This window comes from Giraffa tippelskirchi, chromosome 4 (genome assembly GCF_054371585.1).
Source record: "Giraffa tippelskirchi isolate mGirTip1 chromosome 4, T2T-mGirTip1v1.2.pri, whole genome shotgun sequence".
NCBI lineage: Eukaryota > Metazoa > Chordata > Mammalia > Artiodactyla > Giraffidae > Giraffa > Giraffa tippelskirchi.
In genome coordinates, this window is record NC_137278.1 from 83,143,975 (window position 1) to 83,161,501 (window position 17,527).

Sequence of the window (17,527 nt, forward strand, 5' to 3'; positions counted from 1 at the left end):
TTTTTGGACTTTGGCAGTAGCACCAACAAGCCATTGGAAAACCAGTGAATGGAAACAGTACTGTCTTCAAGGATGTAGTTTCTGAGGTCTGGCTCTCTTTGCTGTAGCAGTCACAGCTGGGTAGGAGGGAGAGTAGGCATGGAATGAAGTCAGGCAAGGTAAGTGAGGTGTGTCAGTGGGAATCTGGGTGGTTAGATCACTCAAATTGTGAAAATGTAGTGTTTGTGATTTCTTGACAACAAATACTCTTTTGGATGATGCCCCCAGTTTTCATGACCAGAGCAGTCCAAGAATTAAAAGATAGGGGTCTAAGGCAGGAAGAGGGTAAGCTAAGGGAATACATAGAAGTGTGAGTCTTCCCTGTGTTCTATTTGCTCTCCTACTGTGCTGGAGGAATTTGGGAATTTTTTTTTTTTTACTTTTTGACATTGACATGAGGCATGTAGGATCTTAATTCCCCAACCAGGGCTCAAACCCATCCCCCTGCATTGGAAGAGTAGAGTCTTAACCACTGGACTTCCAGGGAAGTCCCGGGAATTTGTTTTTTATAACTGTCTTGATATTAGTAATTTGAATGGGCACTCACTTCTCTTCCAATCTCTCCTTCTGTGGCTATAGATAAAAATTTTATGTTGGTGGTTATTCTTTCCATGAAGGACTCTCATGGAAGAGAATATGAGGCAGAATAAAAGTACCATTATTAGGACCATTATAATCCATAATAGGAATTTACATTGTTCAAATAAGCTATGAACATTTTAAAAAATTATCTCTGCAAAAGTAAAATGGGTATTTGCTGGCTCATGTATTCTAAAAACTGACCTGTTAAAATTTATTTCCATTTTATATCTTAAATGTTTTGTACAGCCTAGAAGAATAGGCTAAAAAGCATTGCATCATATCTAACACACACAAGTCTGGGCTTCTCCCATACTCACAAAGGCACAGGCTTATTATGACTTGTACCATTTGTCTTATCTTCTTTTGTTCAATTCATTGCTTACGTCATCTCTTTTGGCTATTCCTGAAAGTATGGCTAGCTTTCCCTTTTTTACTTTTTGAGATTCTAGGACATATCAAGTCATACTCAACGAAATTATCATTATCAAGCATTTACTGTATATGCTCTGTATACTGAGCGTTGTTCAGCAAACCTTACATATGTTACTTAATTTAATTCTTGTCTCAAGCCCACAAGGTAGATATTACTTCCTTTTACAATTGGAGATTCTGAAACTCAAAGAATTTAAATACTGTTCTCAGAGTTAATCATCTGCTGAGTGGTACACACACACACGCAACTAATTCAGTTCAACTATAAAGTCCATGCTCCTTCAGTAGGCTGTGGTGACTAAGAACTTTGCTTACTGAGTGCAGGATTATTTCATGTAGAAGCCAATACTGTTTTATATTATCTGGCTGTCTTGCCAGACAACACTATTCTTCCTACACTCTCATGCAATTTCAACAATTGTTCAGTCTCTGCACAAATCAAGATTCCTTTTTCTGTATCCTAAATATAAAATATTGATCATACAACTTGTGGCACAGTGAAAGGTACTGTAGAGGATACAAAATTGCATGAGCCAAGGCCTCTAATCTTATGAGGTTCCATTTAATGGCAAAGGGGTGAACATGATAAAAACTGCATGAAAATGTCTACAATATGAGGCAGAATAAAAGTAACATTTTTGAGATTATAATCCATGATAGGAATTTATAAAAAGGAGAAGACAACCATAGAAGCCTCTCCTTTTGGATCCTGGTTGAGATTTGGCTTTTTTTTTTTTGCTGTGGTTTATAGGGAGGGGGAACCAGAGAGAGAATTTGTCAGTCACATTTCAATGGTTCATTATCACTGCCATTTGGTACAAACAGCTTATTTTTGGTGAGAAATAATAATCAGTGCAAATAAGGATGTAGGCAGAGGTGGGGCATGCAGATACTCCATGATTTTATTGATATTTTCTCCAGGTTGTGACAGTGATGATTATCTCTAAAAAAGAGTGAAAAAAACCCTACTGCTCTCACTATAACTATAGTCAGTCTGACAACCAAGCATTCACTAGTTAAATGTAATGTTAAATATATAAAGTGTATTGAGTTGGGATATATAATGATAAACTGAAGCTTATGATCTGTAGAGAATATAAGATGTCTATACAAATAAATATCCTGTGGTGAGAAATGATAAAAGTCACTAGAGAAGGAGAGAGAAGTCATCATAATATTTGAGAAGAGAAACAGGTTATTTTCACTGGAGGAATCAGGGGAGTCTGAAGGAAGTGATAATAACTATTAATGTTGTTATTTTAGTCGCTAAGTCATGTCTGACTCTTTGCAACCCCATGGACTGTAGCCCACCAGGCTCCTTTGTCCATGGGATTTCCCAGAAAAGAATTCTGAAGTGGGTTGCCATTTCCTTCTCCAGGGGATCTTCCCAACCCAGGGATGGAACGTGCATCTCCTGCATTGGCAGGCGGATTCTTTACCACTGAGCCACCAGGGAAGCCCAATAACTACTAATAGCTAACCTCTTTTAATTGCTAACCAGGTACCAGGCCTTAAGCATATATTAACTTATTTAATGCTCATAACAGCTCTATGCAATCTGTCCCCATAGTCCAACCCCATATTTTCCAGGAAAAGAAACCAAGTCATAGAGATTAAATGACCTGCTAGCAAGTGGCCTGCAGTTTGACTTTATAGGCTAATCATTTAACCGCAGCTCTATTTACCAGCATGTGCCAGGAAGGATGGATGGGAGTGGTTCCTCACATAGAGCTAGAAGAACAAGCCAAGAGACAGCCTCAGGAAAGGACAAGGAGGGCACGGGGTGGCTGGCTCATGAAGAGAAGTAATCATAAATGGGAAAAGGGAAGGCTATGTAATGTTAGGTTAGAGTCAGGCCATGGAGAGCACTGAGAAGATATCTAAAGGGGTTGTACTTTAGTTTTTATGATTGACAGTTTTGAAATGCCTCAGCATATGACATAGGTGGGCTGCAGGGAAGCTAATCTGATAGCCATGTACAAGATGGATATAAAGGTTGTTGAGAGGCAGGGAGAGCAGTTAGGAGGTTAAAATCCATAACAGGGATCATAGCTTAGAGTAATGAGGTGATTAAAGTGAGGATGACAATGAGGAACTGCAAAATCGAAAGTGAGGAATTAAGGATGGCAGTCATGGAAGTGTAAAATTGCAAGATAGATTTTACCTCTTGAGGAGTCAAAAGAGATGCTTGAGATTTGAGTGTGGGTTATTGCAAGGGCAGAGGTATTATCCACACAGCTCTAGATCTTCAGGGAAGTGAAGTTTGAGTAGAAAATGAAGTTAATTTTGTACATATAGTCATGCAGATAGAATTTTCTGTTGGATAATTCTTGGACAGAAAGGTTGATAAAAAGTTCCATCTCTATTTGGTTGTTCTTTATATTTTCCAACTCTTTATAGACTTCTAACTTCTCTCTCTGTGTATCCATTCTCCTCCCGAGTTCTTTCATCATCTTCAAGATCATTACTCTTAACTCTTTCATGGTAGATTGCCTATCTCCACTTCACTTAGTTCTTCTGGGGTTTTATCTTGTTCCTTCGTCTAGAACATGTTCTGCTGCCTCAATTTATCCAAGCTGCTATGTGAATTTTTATATATGTGACAGGTTAGTTATGTTTCTTGACCCTGGAGAAGCGGCCTTCTGTAGGTCATGTCCTGTGCATCACAGCAGCGCATTCATCTTCTGTCACTCAAGCTATAATGTTCTAGGGGTTTCCCCTAAGAAGGCTGTGTGGTCCTTCTGTTGTGACTGGCTGACTGTGTGGGCGATCTGATAGGCTTGGTTGGCCCCTAGTTTGGTTGGCTGCCAGGCCGTGTCTTGTGTAAATGCTGCTAGTTGCTGGTTGGTGGGGCCTGGTCCCTAGGTGGCTGTCTGCAGTACTCAAGGGACTTCAGGATAATGCTTACTCACTGGTGGGTGGAGTCGGGGTCCAGACGACTCCGAGGCTATTACCCCTGCACTGCTGAGTGTAGCCAGGTCATGGGGCTAGTGCTGGACTACTGGTAGACAGGGCTGGGTCCTGGAATCCGCAGTGCCCGTGGATCTGAGAGCTGGTGTCAGATTGCTGGCGTGTATGTGTGAGTTCCCAACGCAGTTGGGTATGGGGCTTGGAGTATCCCAAAGCTTGTGTTGGCCTGCTGATGGGCAGGGTGTGGTCTGCTGTGGAACTGTGGTCATCTTGGGTCTGCTGTCTGCCCTCTGGTGGGTGGAGCTGGGTCCTGGGCCACTGGTGAGGTGGGCAGGGCTGTACACAGTGATTCATCTAGGGGCAACCCTGGGATCAGGAGGCTGTGGACTCAGGAAGTCTTTAGGCCTCCTGAGTAGGCCTGAGAATGCCAAAAAAACATCTACTTCTGTTTTATTGACTACGTCGAAGGCTTTGACTGTGTGGCTCACAACAAACTGTGGAAAATTCTTAAAGCGATGGGAATACCAGACCACCTTACCTGACTCCTGAGAACTCTGTAGGCAGGTCAAGAGGCAACAGTTAGAACCAGACATGGAACAACAGACTGGTTCCAAATTGGGAAAGGAGTACGTCAACGCTGTATATTGTAACCCTGCTTATTTAACTTATATGCAGAGTACATCATGAGAAACTCTGGGTTGGAAGAAGCATAAGCTGGAGTCAAGATTTCCAGGAGAAATAGCAATAACCTCAGATATGCAGATGACACCACCCTTATGGCAGAAAGTGAAGAGGAGCTAAGAGCCTCTTGATGAAAGTGAAAGAGGAGAGTGAAAAAGCTGGCTTAAAACTCAAAATTCAAAAAATGAAGATAATGGCATCTGGTCCCATGACTTCATGGCAAATAGATGGGAAACAATGGAAACAGTGACAGACTTTATTTTCTTGGGCGCCCATATCACTGCAGATGGTAACTGCAGCCATGAAACTAAAAGATGCTTGCTCCTTGGAAGAAAAGCTATGACCAACCTAGACAACATATTAAAAAGCAGAGACATTTCTTTGCCAACAAAGGTCCATCTAGTCAAGGCTATGGTTTTTCCAGCAGTCATGTATGGATGTGCGAGTTGGACTATAAAGAAAGCTGAGCGCGGAAGAATTGATGCGTTTGAACTGTGGTGTTGGCGAAGACTCTTGAGAGTCCCTTGGACTGCAAGGAGATCCAAGCAGTCCATCCTAAAGGAAATCAGTCCTGACTATTCATTGGAGGACTGATGCTGAAGCTGAAGCTCCAATACTGTGGCCACCTGATTCCAAGAAGTGGCTCATTGGAAAAGACCCTGATGCTGGGAAAGATTGAAGACAGGAGGAGAAGGGGAGGACAGAGGATAAGATGGCTGGATAGCATCTCCGACTAGATGGACATGAGTTTGAGCAAACTCCGAGAGGTGGTGACGGACAGGGAAGCCTGGCGTAAGGCATGCAGTCCATGAAGCCCCCTAAGAGTCGGACATGACTGAGCGACTGAACTGAACTGAATGGGCCAGCGGCCCTGCTCCTTAGTTCTTTAGCCTGAGGCCCCAGCTCCAGCTGCCGCAGTTTTGGGCGGGGCGAGTCTGGGCGTAAAGAGTGAGAGGGAGGAGCCCCCACGCAGCGCCCGCTAGTACCGGCTTCCTGAGATAGCTTGAGCTCCTGAATACTGTTGCCCCACAGGAGCTGCAGCCCCTCCCCGCCACTCCAGGAGACTCTCCAAGGCCGGCAGGTAGGTCTGGCCCAGGATCTTATCAAATGACGGCTTTCCCCTGTGTCTCAGTGCGCATGACGATCAGGTGTGCCTTTAAGAGTGAAGTCTATTTCCCGCCGTCCTTTGGGGGCTCCGGCGATTAAGCCCCACGGCCTGCAAAGCCAAACACTGGGGGGCTGGTTTCTCCAGTGCGGGACCCTCATGCTGGGGAGCCTATGGGGGGCTCAGAACTCTGGTCCGGTGGGGGAACCCCTGCACATAGTTATTCTCCCGTCAGTGGGTTGCCCACCCGGGGGCAGGGGTGGGATTTGGACTCCACCGTACCATGAGTCTGGCCCACCTACCTGTCTTTATGTCTTCAGTGGTAGATCTTTGGTAGAAGATCATTTCTGCTGGGTTTCGGTCTTTTTCACAGGTGATTGTTCTGCAGATGGTTATGGTTTTGGTGTGCTCCTGAGGGCAGATGAACTCAGGGCACTTTCTCCTCCGCCATCTTGTTTTGATATCCTGACTGACATTTTTATTTATTTGGCTGGGTTGGGTCTTAGTTGCAGCATGCTGGGTTTTGTGTCACCCGGGATCTTTCATTGCAGCTCATGGGCTCACTAGTTGTGGCGCGTGGGCTTTGGAGCTAGTGGCCTCAGTAGTTGTGGCACGCGAGCTTAGCTGCTCCGTGGCATGTGGGATCTTAGTTCCTGGACCAGGGGGTCAAACCTGTGACTCCTGCATTGCAGGGCAGATTCTTAACCACTGGACTGCCAGGGAAGTGCCTGGAGGTGGTATCTTTGATAGAGCAAATTAACACAACCATGGGTATGTGGTATCTGATTACTGACCTGTTAAATGTGTTTTCCTATTCATCAGGAAAAATTATTAGAAGCAGTTCCCATGTATAATGACATTATACCATCAGGATATTGCTCTGGGGCTATGTGAATTCTCTTCTCTGTCATAATATGGTCCAAAGGGACCTGGAACATTTAGCTATTCTGTGAGACATCACAGTGCTCTTTTATTTATTTATTAAATTAAAAAAATGATTCATTTATTTTAATTGGAGGCTAATTACAATATTGTAGTGGTTTTTGCCATACACTGACATGAATCAGCCATGGGTGTACATGTGTCCCCGATCCTGAAGCCCCTCCCACCTCCCTCCCCATCCCATCCCTCAGGGTCATCCCAGTGCACCAGCTTTGAGTGCCCTGTTTCATGCATCGAACTTGGACTGGTCATCTATTTCACTGGACTGGTCATCATGTATATGGTAATATACATGTTTCAGTGCTATTCTCTCAAATCATCCCACTCTCACCTTCTCCCACAGAGTCCAATAGTCTGTTCTTTATATCTGTGTCTCTTTTGCGGTCTTGCATATAGGGTCATTGTTACCATCTTTCTAAATTCCATATATATGTGTTAATATCACAGTGCTCTTTTTAAATTGATTACATCAATATGTTTTTCCATGTCAATATTTTATGTCAATGTCATTTTATTTTGATAAATCCCATGTGAGGAGCTCCACGTGGCAAGTACTCTGAAAGCCTTCCTAAGAGATGTGAGGTCCAGGAGTTAGGAGATAAACCCTTATAGATACTTGGTAAACCTCCTCAAGGTTTGAGGGGCAGCACACTTTGCACTTGGAAATAGTGCTCCAATCATTTGCTGAGTAATGTTGTGTTTAAAATACTGCTAATTTTGAGAGAGACCCAGAAAATACTCTGTAGCATATCTAGACTGATACAAGCAGTCCTGTGGCTTGGACCTGATGATACTGGTAAATCCCATAGTACTAGAGATTATCAGTGGAAGAGAAGAATGTTGCCATGGAGCCTGTGCCAAGTCACAATAGGAGAGCCTGAGAGTAAACTCCTAAGTTCCTGGAGTAAGTATGTGCCATCTACAGCAAAGAGCTAGATAGTATTTGAACATCAGATCCTGCCATGATGCTACCCCAGCAGACTTAATGTGATGGCTGCTAACTGCCCATCATAAACTAGATACTGTCACACACCTAATTGGATCCATCAGTAATCTAAGTTGGTGGGTCTTGAAGTAGTATATCTGGAAGTGGGCTTGAACAGGTATAGAGGACACAGGTAAAGTAAACTACAGGAACAGACACTCCAGTTCCCATATCACCCATTGTAGTTGTGCCAGTATCCTGAATTTTGCTCACACCTAGGTCTTTTGGGGTGGACTGGGGTTCCTTGTAACTAGATAGCAGAGGAGGAAAAAAAATCGAAACTTTGTTCATGAATGTGTTGGTCTGGCATATCTGTGAATGTCACTTTTGACTGCTGTGAATAGCCACATCCACTGTTGGTACGCTACAACCCCATTCTAAGGTAGCCCTGAAAGACAATGGAGAGGACACAACTTTGGATATTGTGCTTGGTAGTCCACTAAATACAGTGGACTTCATGACGACTTAATGATAATATTGGATTTATGTTTTTAAAGCTTGTCACTTAGATTGAAAATATACTGGACACATCTGTCTCAGTCCTTTTTGCCCTTGGTGGGTTAGGCCTGAGAATAAAAATTTGTATGTGTCTGGAGGAAGAAGTAATTTATGATACAGGGTTTTTAACTTGTGTGGTGTCTTATGTTCATTTGTTACTTGTCTTCCTATAATGTTGTGGGGGGTACATACCACTGAGCTTTAGATTAAACAAGTCAAATATACAGTACTTTGTGGAGCTTTATGTTTGGTGAATATTGGTCTGAATCAAATTCATATAAAGAACTCTGCAAAAACAGTAAAATAAATAACAACAAACTATAGAAACAAAAAGCTACCCAATACATTTGCAGTGGCGAGGAAAAGTTAAAATTTTACATAATCTCCTGCTCCTTCTGCCTCTGTAACTGAGCTTGCTCCTTGCAAAGTCTGGATCATGTAGGTCACATAGTCTCAGAAAGTGGGGACTTAACATACTAGGAACTGGAGCTAATCTCACTCACCCTTGTCCTGCTCTTTGCAACTGCCCAGCCCCTGCAAACCTGCAGACCTGCTTGATCATGCCTGTCCCTGTATAAAAATTCTGTAACCCCTTTGTCTGGGGCTCAGAGCTTGGAGTGTTAACTCCTCTGGGCCTGCTGGCATAATAAACCTGAGTTCTCCAACTCTCCGAGTGTGGTGTGTGGTTTCTTGATTACTGGTTTCTGCAACATTTCTGGAGGCCCCAGCGAGATTCCAACCACGCCAGCCCCTTGAGCTGCCAGACTGGTGGCTCAGCAGGGCTAGAGTGAAGGAACCCGGAGTCGAGCGAGGAGGCGTGCCACCTACGGTGTTCCGGGGTATTCCGGGTTCTCTCTCGGACCGGTGTTCCGACTCTCCGGACGGGATGGCCGAGCCCGTACTGGACTAATCGGAGGGACGGACCAATTCACCAGAAACGGCCACAGGATATGGTAAGGCCCTGGGGCTGGTCCCCAGTCAGGACCTACCCCAAAGGGTAGAAGAGGAGACTGATCACCTCCTTGGGCTCCCAGGAAGAGAGCAGCAGTCAAGGAAACCTGGGGACTCGGGAGAAGGGAGGCATTGTGATAGCCTCTGAATGATTGTGAGTGCATGATTACTGATTGAACAGAGTGAGAAAAAACTTTTTTTGGAAGCTGCAAAATCACTTCTTTTTTGCATATACAATTAAAAACAACTAGCTTGTTAAAAGGCCTGCCTAGGGAAAAGCTTGAAGTTAACCCTTTCCATATCCTTGAAATACACAGCCAACTTGGCCTGAGACCTCAGCCTTGGGCAAATTAGAATTTGCAAAGAAAAGAAAAGCATTCAAAGAAATATTTTAAATCTCAAACAGAAAACTCTGTGATCTCTGTCTGTCTGTCTGTCTGGATTTATGTATGTTTCAGTGTATGTCTTTTGTTTTTTTCTGATAATATTGTTGAAGTTGTAAATTAATTCTAATTTAATTGGCCTAAAAAAGTAAACGCTTACAAATCAAACAAGTCTATATACAAGAAAAATTAACCTAAATAAATTTCAGATTCATGTAAACTGGGAAATATTCAGTATTAAATATCTAGTACTAATGTTTGTTTGCTAATCTAGTAAGGAAGTAGGATGTATGTTTTTAATAAAGAAGATATAAAAAATAAAATTACATTTTATAAAGGAAAAAGAAAGTAGGTCTGAATTACAGGTGGCTGTTACAGAAAGTGATTAGAAATTTTGTGGAAAGTGGACCCTGAAAAAAACTTTAGTGCATGGTTAGGACTGGCTACATTTAAAATAAACTTAATTAAGTTTACCTAAATGAGTTTAAAGTAAGCTGGTGCAAAAACTTGAATTTGGCCTTTCTCTCTGTTAAGAGGACATACTTTTTTCAGATGCTGAACTGCTTTTAATAATAGACTTAAGTTTCTTTACCTCTTAATTGATCTGTTCTATATTTACCTTTGAAATCTTTTGTTAACTTTGGCTAAGTGAATAACTATTATTTCACAGTAACTTATATGATCCTACCTGACTGAGTGTTATAAACCCTTTGACATTTATTGACAAAATTTCCTAAATAACTTGACTTCTAGCTAACTTTGGGATGCTTCAGAGTGCCCCTGAGGCATCCCAAAGAGCTATTAAGTTACCTGGGTTCACTGGACATGTTAAAATACATGAGAAGTACTGTTGAAGGGGTGATAAATCTTTTCAGGATATACTGTATGGTTGATGTTACTAATATAGATATCCTAGAATTATGTAAAATTCATATAAATTTGATATGCTCTGATAAAATATGGTCAATTATAATTCTAGTTATTGTATTAAAATATTATGACCAGGTTTCTTTGTCAATTGCAATATAATCAGATTTTAAACATGCCTTCTATGGTTTTACTCTCATGCTTTTAGAAGAATATTGCTAGTTCTTCAAAATTTATGGAAAATATTTTCTAAGATTAAGCAGATAAGCAAATTTTGTTATTAACAGTAAGCTGGTACCAGACTGGAATTTGGTCTTTTCCCTGTTTAGAGAACAAAGTTTTCTTAGAATACAGCTTTCGATAACAGATTATGAATTTCTTTGCCTTTAAGTGATTTACACTTGTTTTTAAAATCTTTTTGTTACTTTGGTAAAGTAAATAAACATTATTTGAGATTATGGTACATGTAGACAAAACTCATTCTGCTTCAACAACAACAAAATAACCCCTCACGGTTAGACTGTTGCTATCCCGATGTCCTGAAAACATGGCAATAGTCTGCTCCTAAATTAGGAAATTAAAAATGGATAAACAACAGCTGAAAATCAAAGAGCCAGGGCTATGGGAAATCCAAGATGGCCACTTGGCTTTTTCCAGCTCCCTGACAGACCTCATTTTTACTTGATGGGTTGAAGCCTTCCCTGGCTACAGTGTTAATGCCCTCACAATGAGTTCTCCAAAAAGAAAAAAAAAATTATGTTTCACTGAATATTAAGTTCTAGTTTTGTTAATTAAGGTCTGTGTTTACTAAGACTCACTTCTGAGATAATTCCTTGTTATGTTATATTGCTAAAAGGTTTAATTAAGTTATTAAAAAGGACACTGTAAGATTGTTTCTAAAGCTTATCTCAGTAACCAATCTTTGGATAAAGGTCAGATGCTTCATGATGTACAACCAGGAGATGAACACTTGGTTATAATCGTTTAACTGAATCAGATGACCTGGGGTATACTGGGCTATACCCAGTGAACGTTCTTGACTTAAATTCTTGCTTGCGACCTTACTAATAACTGCTAGCTATATTATTTTCTACGTAGCTTGTTTCAGAAGATTATTTCTTACATTACCAAATGTGTGACTGAGCCTGTGATAAAATGCTGATATGCAGTTCCATATTAGATCAATAATTGTAATAATGTACCTCTAGATATGGAAATAAGCAACAAGAGGAAATATTTTCCTGGACCAAGAGGCTAGTAAGACAGGTATGGTCCAGAGACTTTTGCTTCTTACAAGCCCTGGTCTAGTGACAACACATTGAGTGGCTTGTCAATGGAATCTTTATTAGACCTGGGAATGAGCCTTCCCAGCACTGTGGGACACAATGACCATGAAATGCCCCCAAAACATGGTCAGATATGTGGCTAGGAAGGGGTCCTGCTGACTGAAAGTTGGCCCTTGCCAGCTGCCTCTACAAAGATTAAATCATGACCACTACAAGATGCTGACCTTCAACACCCCCTTGAAAGGAGTTCAGGATGGAGACAAAAATAAGGCACTCTGTGCTCTGGAAAAATAGAAAAAAGCAGGCCTTCAGATAGTCAGATGTTTTCAGGTAAAGATTTTTATGAATCCAAATTCTTGCATCTTCTCATACCTAGAGAAACACTAATGTCACGAATCAATGTCTGGACCTGGTTCTCCTGGCTAGCCCCTCAGCAGCTTTCCTACGTCTATTAATCTTTGGGCCACATATCTTTAACTCTTGTTAAGTTTGTTTCTCCAAGTAGTAGTACAGCAAGAATATCCCTCAGCCAACACCCAGACAATGCTAGAACAAGCTGCCTTTGCATTCTGTGGACTCTCATCTCCTTCTGTAAATGCACCCTGAGGTCCTCAGGCTATTTTCCCTTTGAGATCTTATATGGGAGACTACCCCAGTGATAAAAAAGCTCAAGGGAGACCACCAGCAACTAGCTGACCTAGAGATGTCCTGACACCTCCAGGTCCTGGAAGTCTTTTGCCATATAGTCTGAGAAACCTTAGAAAGGACACCCATTCCTTTGGGCAATTGTGTTCATCCCTATCGGCCAGGAAATGAGGTATGGGTTAAAGATTGGAAAAAAGAACCATTTCAGCCAGTTGGGACAGGTCCTCACATGGTCGTCCTGGCAACCCCTACTGCTGTTAAAGTTACAGGCGTCATCCCTTGGATCCACCACACCAGAGTCAAGAAGGCAGTGGCTTCCTGTAATGAGGACACCTGGAAAGCAGTTTGGGACCCCCAAAATACCCTCAAGGTCTGGTTCCAAAAACAATGGCCCTCACCCACGAAGGATGCTGAGTCCTGCCGTAGTCACTCCGGGAGCTGATTAGTCAATGCACGGCAGAAACTTGAGAATTCTTCAGCCTTGCTCCAGCTGTGCTCCAGCAGCTAACTGGTCAACACACGACGGAAGCTTGAGGATCTGGCTATCAAAATATCAATGGATTTTCATTGTCAACTCTGGCCTCTACCCCTGATTGGCATTATTGCTATGCTCTTTGCTACAGAACTAGCTTCAGTCACACCCCAGGACTGGGATTTGGATCAGAAGCTGTGGGTAGCTGTCTGTTATCTCACTGTAGTGGGAAGCCTCATTCTTATTAGATGTCTCTTATGATCAACTCTCCCTACTAACTAAATCGCTCCCAGTATAGCTGACCCCCCCTTCACGATAGGCTCAGTTGCTATAGCCGTGACAACCCAAAGATGGGGAGAAAACCTTTTGCTAGTGTTCAGTTATCTGCTATGTGCAGGCTACTCTGCAGCCTTTTGGTGCCCTTGCTGTAACAGATGGTGCTGTTCCTTATCCATCAAGCACCTGTCAACATTACAGTCAACCCTTGAAAAATTGCTTACTTAACCATCAGCTAGAACAATGTATAGATAGCCAATCCTATAGGCCAATCACCTACTGCCTTCATAACCATGCGATGTATATCCAGGGGCCTGGGTGCCAAAAATGTTTTCCAGTTATGCCCCCTGCTGCTGCTACCTTTTCCCCACCAGAGGATCCAAACCCCAGGCTGTATCCTGACACCATTGCATTGCCATCATGCCCCTGTGCCTCCGTCTACCCCAAATGCCATGCAGATGTTACAACCTAAAACAGGTGTCTGTCTGCCAAATAAATGGAAAAACCTACCTGACAGGGACAATAATGCAGACAAATGAAATCATGGACCAACTTTGCCCTAAAAAATCAGGCTCTGCCTGTTGACAGTATGACCCAGGTTATAGAGTTAACTCCCACTTAGACCCTCATCTGTACCAGGTTCTCAATGCAACTCATAGCCTTGTTAATGACACCAACCCCTAGCTGGCCAGGGATTGCTGGTTTTGCTTATGCTTAGGAGCTCCACGCTACTCTAGCTACACCAGTACCGTTAAATAATGCAACAGCCATGGGAACTCCTATAGATTCACTTTACAAGGGCAAGTCTTAAGGATAATTGAGTTAACTCAAAAGGCTCCAGAATGCTTTACAAATGATGGAGGAACTGAACCTTAGGCAATTTATCCAGGGACGAATGTAATCAAACTTTAAAAGGTGAGTGGCCCACTCATCCTCCCACAAACACAATATGGTGCCGCCCCCACCAAGGCCTTTTCTTTGTTTGAGGGACAGATGCTTACTTTTGTCTACCAGTCAACTGGATGGGTATCTGCACCTTAGCTTTCCTCAGCCCCTGGATGAATATTGTCCCTAATAGTCAGACTCTCACTACCTTTGACAACACATACGCAGTCAAAAAGAGTCATCTAGTTTTATACCTCTACTAGCTGGTCTGGGAATTATGGCTGAGATAGTTATGGGAATAGGAGGAATTGCTTCGTCAACCACCTTCTACCATACTTCTATCCTTCCAAGGACTTCACAGACGACATTGAGAGAGTAGCCAAATCTTTAGTGGCATTACAGGACCAACTATATTCCCTAGCTGAGGTGGTTTTACAGAACAGAAGAGGGCTAGACCTACTGACAGCTGAAAAGAGAGGACTCTGTCTCTTCTTGAATGAAGAATTCTGCTTTTATGTAAACCAATCAGAAATAATCAGGGACATGGCCCAACAGGTAGGGGAACAAATCATAAAAAGGAGAGAAAAACTAGCTAATTCCTGGGATAATTGGAACAATATCCAGAGCTGGGCATCGTGGTTTCTCCCTTTAACAGGTCGTCTCTCCGTGGTCTTCGTGGCACTCTTGTTTGGCCTTTGTATCCTCAATGCAATTACCCAGTTCATAACCTCTCAGATTGAATCCATAAAGTTACAAATGCTAATAGCTCAATATAGCCCCCTAAACGATGGGGAGCTCTGAATGTCCTACCGAAACATGAGATGATGCTTTCTACAATGAGTGATAGAAGCATCAAGAGGGGGGAATGAAGAGGAAAAATTAAATTTTACATAACCTCCTGCTCTTTCTGCCTCTGTAACTCAGCTGGCTCCTTGCAAAGTCTGGATCACATAGGTCACAGAGTCTCAGAAAGTGGGGACTTAACGAGGAACTGCAGCTTATCTCACTCACCCTGAGAGCGGGTTTGCACTCACAAGGGTGCAAATGCAAGGGTGCTTTTGGCATTTGCCCAGCCCCTGCAAACGCAAACCCGCTTAATTATGTCTGTCCGTGTATAAAAACTCTGTAACCCCTTTGTTCGGGACTCAGAACTTGGTGTGTTAACTCCTCTGGGCCTGCCAGCATAATAAACCTGAGTTCTCCAACTCTCCGAGTGTGGTGTTTGGTTTCTTGATTTCTTGATTTCTGCAACAGTAGTTGAGAAACAATTTGTGCACCAAGTTAAAGAAGCAAGCTTAATATTATATGAGTTTGCTAGTCTTTCAACTGCAGCAGCTATGTTTACTTTGAAATCTGTGAAATTAGTCAATCGCTAATTAAAGAAAGTTCATTACCAAGCAAATCCAAAAAAAAATGTAATTCACCTTTGAAAGATGGCATTTTCATTACGGAAACAGCAGAAAAGGACTTAGGAAACTAATGAAAGCACAGAAAATGCAAATTACTGCAGCTAATTGTTGTGTCTTCAAACATTTTCTGAATTATTAATTTACAAAGGAGTAAATCTCTTCCTTTATATAAGATAAATGATATCCTTCCCTCATGGTTAGCATTAACATTATAATGTTTTATTCTTCTTTTGTGTAGTTGTATCAAAAATTTTGTTGAGAGAACGAAGAATAAGAATCAAAGAATTCCAATTTTCTTCTAGGTTCTAAACTCTTCTGTTAAATAGCTAGCTATATATTAATAGCTAGCTGTATAAAAGAACCAAACTGAAGGCACACATATTAGTCAGTAAATTCTAAGAGAGAACATCACTTCTGCTTTGTTCACTGTGTCATACCAAGCATTTTCAATGTTTGGCACAGAGCCATTAAAAGAGCTCTTATCAAGGTAATCAACAATTTCAAATCCATAATAAGACCTCATCTTACCTGACATTTGACACAGTTGACCATTCTCTTCTTGAAATACCTTTGTTTGGCTTCTGGGATAAACACCTATTTTCTTCCTGTTTCACTAGATCTCTCTTTATGATTTATTGGCTTCCTTGCCAATTTTCAACATTGCAGGACCCCAGGTGTCACTCCCTCATTCTCCTATTTGGTGATATCATCTAATCTCATGCTTTTAAATATCATCTAGATTTTGAGACACTAGATCTGATCTTTTCCCTGAGTCCAGACTTGTATATCTAACTGTTGAGTCAACATTGCTTCTCAGATATTTGGGATTTCAAATCAACATACAACATTGTGAATGGATCTCAAAAGCATTGTGCTAAGTGGAAGATGTCAGAAACAAAAGACTACACACTGTATACTGTGTGATTTCATTTATATGACAAAGTTATGATGATTCCCAGTGGCTTGTGGTGGGGGATGGGATTGACTACAAGGTAACTTTATGGAGTGATGGAAATCTTCTATATCTTAATGATGTTGGTAGGGTGATGGTTATATGATTATACACTTTTGACAAATTTATTGAACTACATCCTTAAAATGAGCAAATTTTTTCACACAAATTGTTTGAATTAATTATTCTTCAATACATCTGGTTTTAAAAACTGCCCAAATGTCTTCTCATTACAATTAAGATAAAATCAAAATATTTATTCTTCTTGTTTCAATCACATCAGTTTTTGTTCCTCAAAATGACTAAATTCACTCCCATTTCTGTGCTTTAACTCTTCTCTTTGTCTGGACATTTCTTTCTTTGGGTATTTGAATGGCTACATTTATTTCAGTAGCAAGTCTTTCTTTTGTTTTCTAAATAAGTCTTCTCTCTCCTTTAAGTCAAACTCTGTCTATCCCATTACCCCATTTTAAGCACTTAGCACCAGTCTTATTTACCTACATATTTATCCGCTTCCTTGTTTATTTTCCCTCTCTAGTCAGTGGTCTGCAACTGTCTGGAAGAAAAGGAAATTATTAATTGGATTCACTGCTGAATATCCCAAGATAAGGCCCCATATGTGGCATATTGTCAGCATTGAGTACAATCTGTTGAATGAATGAATGAATAAATAAATGAATGAATAGCAGGAACTTAATACATGTTTGTTGACTTGCTGACTGACTGAAACTTAAACCACAATTATAAACACTGACACTTGATATTTAACTAAAGCATCATAGTACAAAGAATGTGGGTCAGTAATGCTAATGAAGTGTGTACATGAAACATACACGTCCATCAATGGGCATTTATTGAAGCCTTTCCATGTGAATGGCACTGAGCTACAGGTGGCAATCACTTATTTTGAAGAAAACATTCTGTCAATTGTTGTGTCCACACAATTGTTTAAACTTTCTCAAGTGAATAATTTTCAGGGAAAATCTTGGTTCAAAATTCTGCAAGAAACCTGTGGAAAGTGTGGACATAAGTTATTTTAGTTCTGTTTTTGCATGAAATTTTGACTTATCGGGTGGCTCAGATGGTAAAGTGTCTGCCTACAATGTGGGAGACATGGGTTCAATCCCTTGGTCAGGAAGATCCTCTGGAGAAGGCAATGGCAACCCACTCCAGTACTCTTGCCTGGAAAATCCCATGAATGGAGGAGCATGGTAGGCTACAGTCCAT

At 41.5% G+C, this 17,527-nt stretch overlaps 1 long non-coding RNA gene across 1 annotated transcript in view; it reads left to right on the plus strand.

Moving 5' to 3' along the window:
- Nucleotides 1-8,941: 8,941 nt before the first annotated feature.
- The window catches only part of LOC145547236 (uncharacterized), a 190,926-nt gene continuing 182,340 nt past the window's right edge, over nucleotides 8,942-17,527 (plus strand). Inside the window, exon 1 of the long non-coding RNA XR_014083676.1 lies at nucleotides 8,942-9,127. This is a non-coding gene — a long non-coding RNA (uncharacterized LOC145547236). The remainder of the gene's footprint in view (nucleotides 9,128-17,527) is intronic.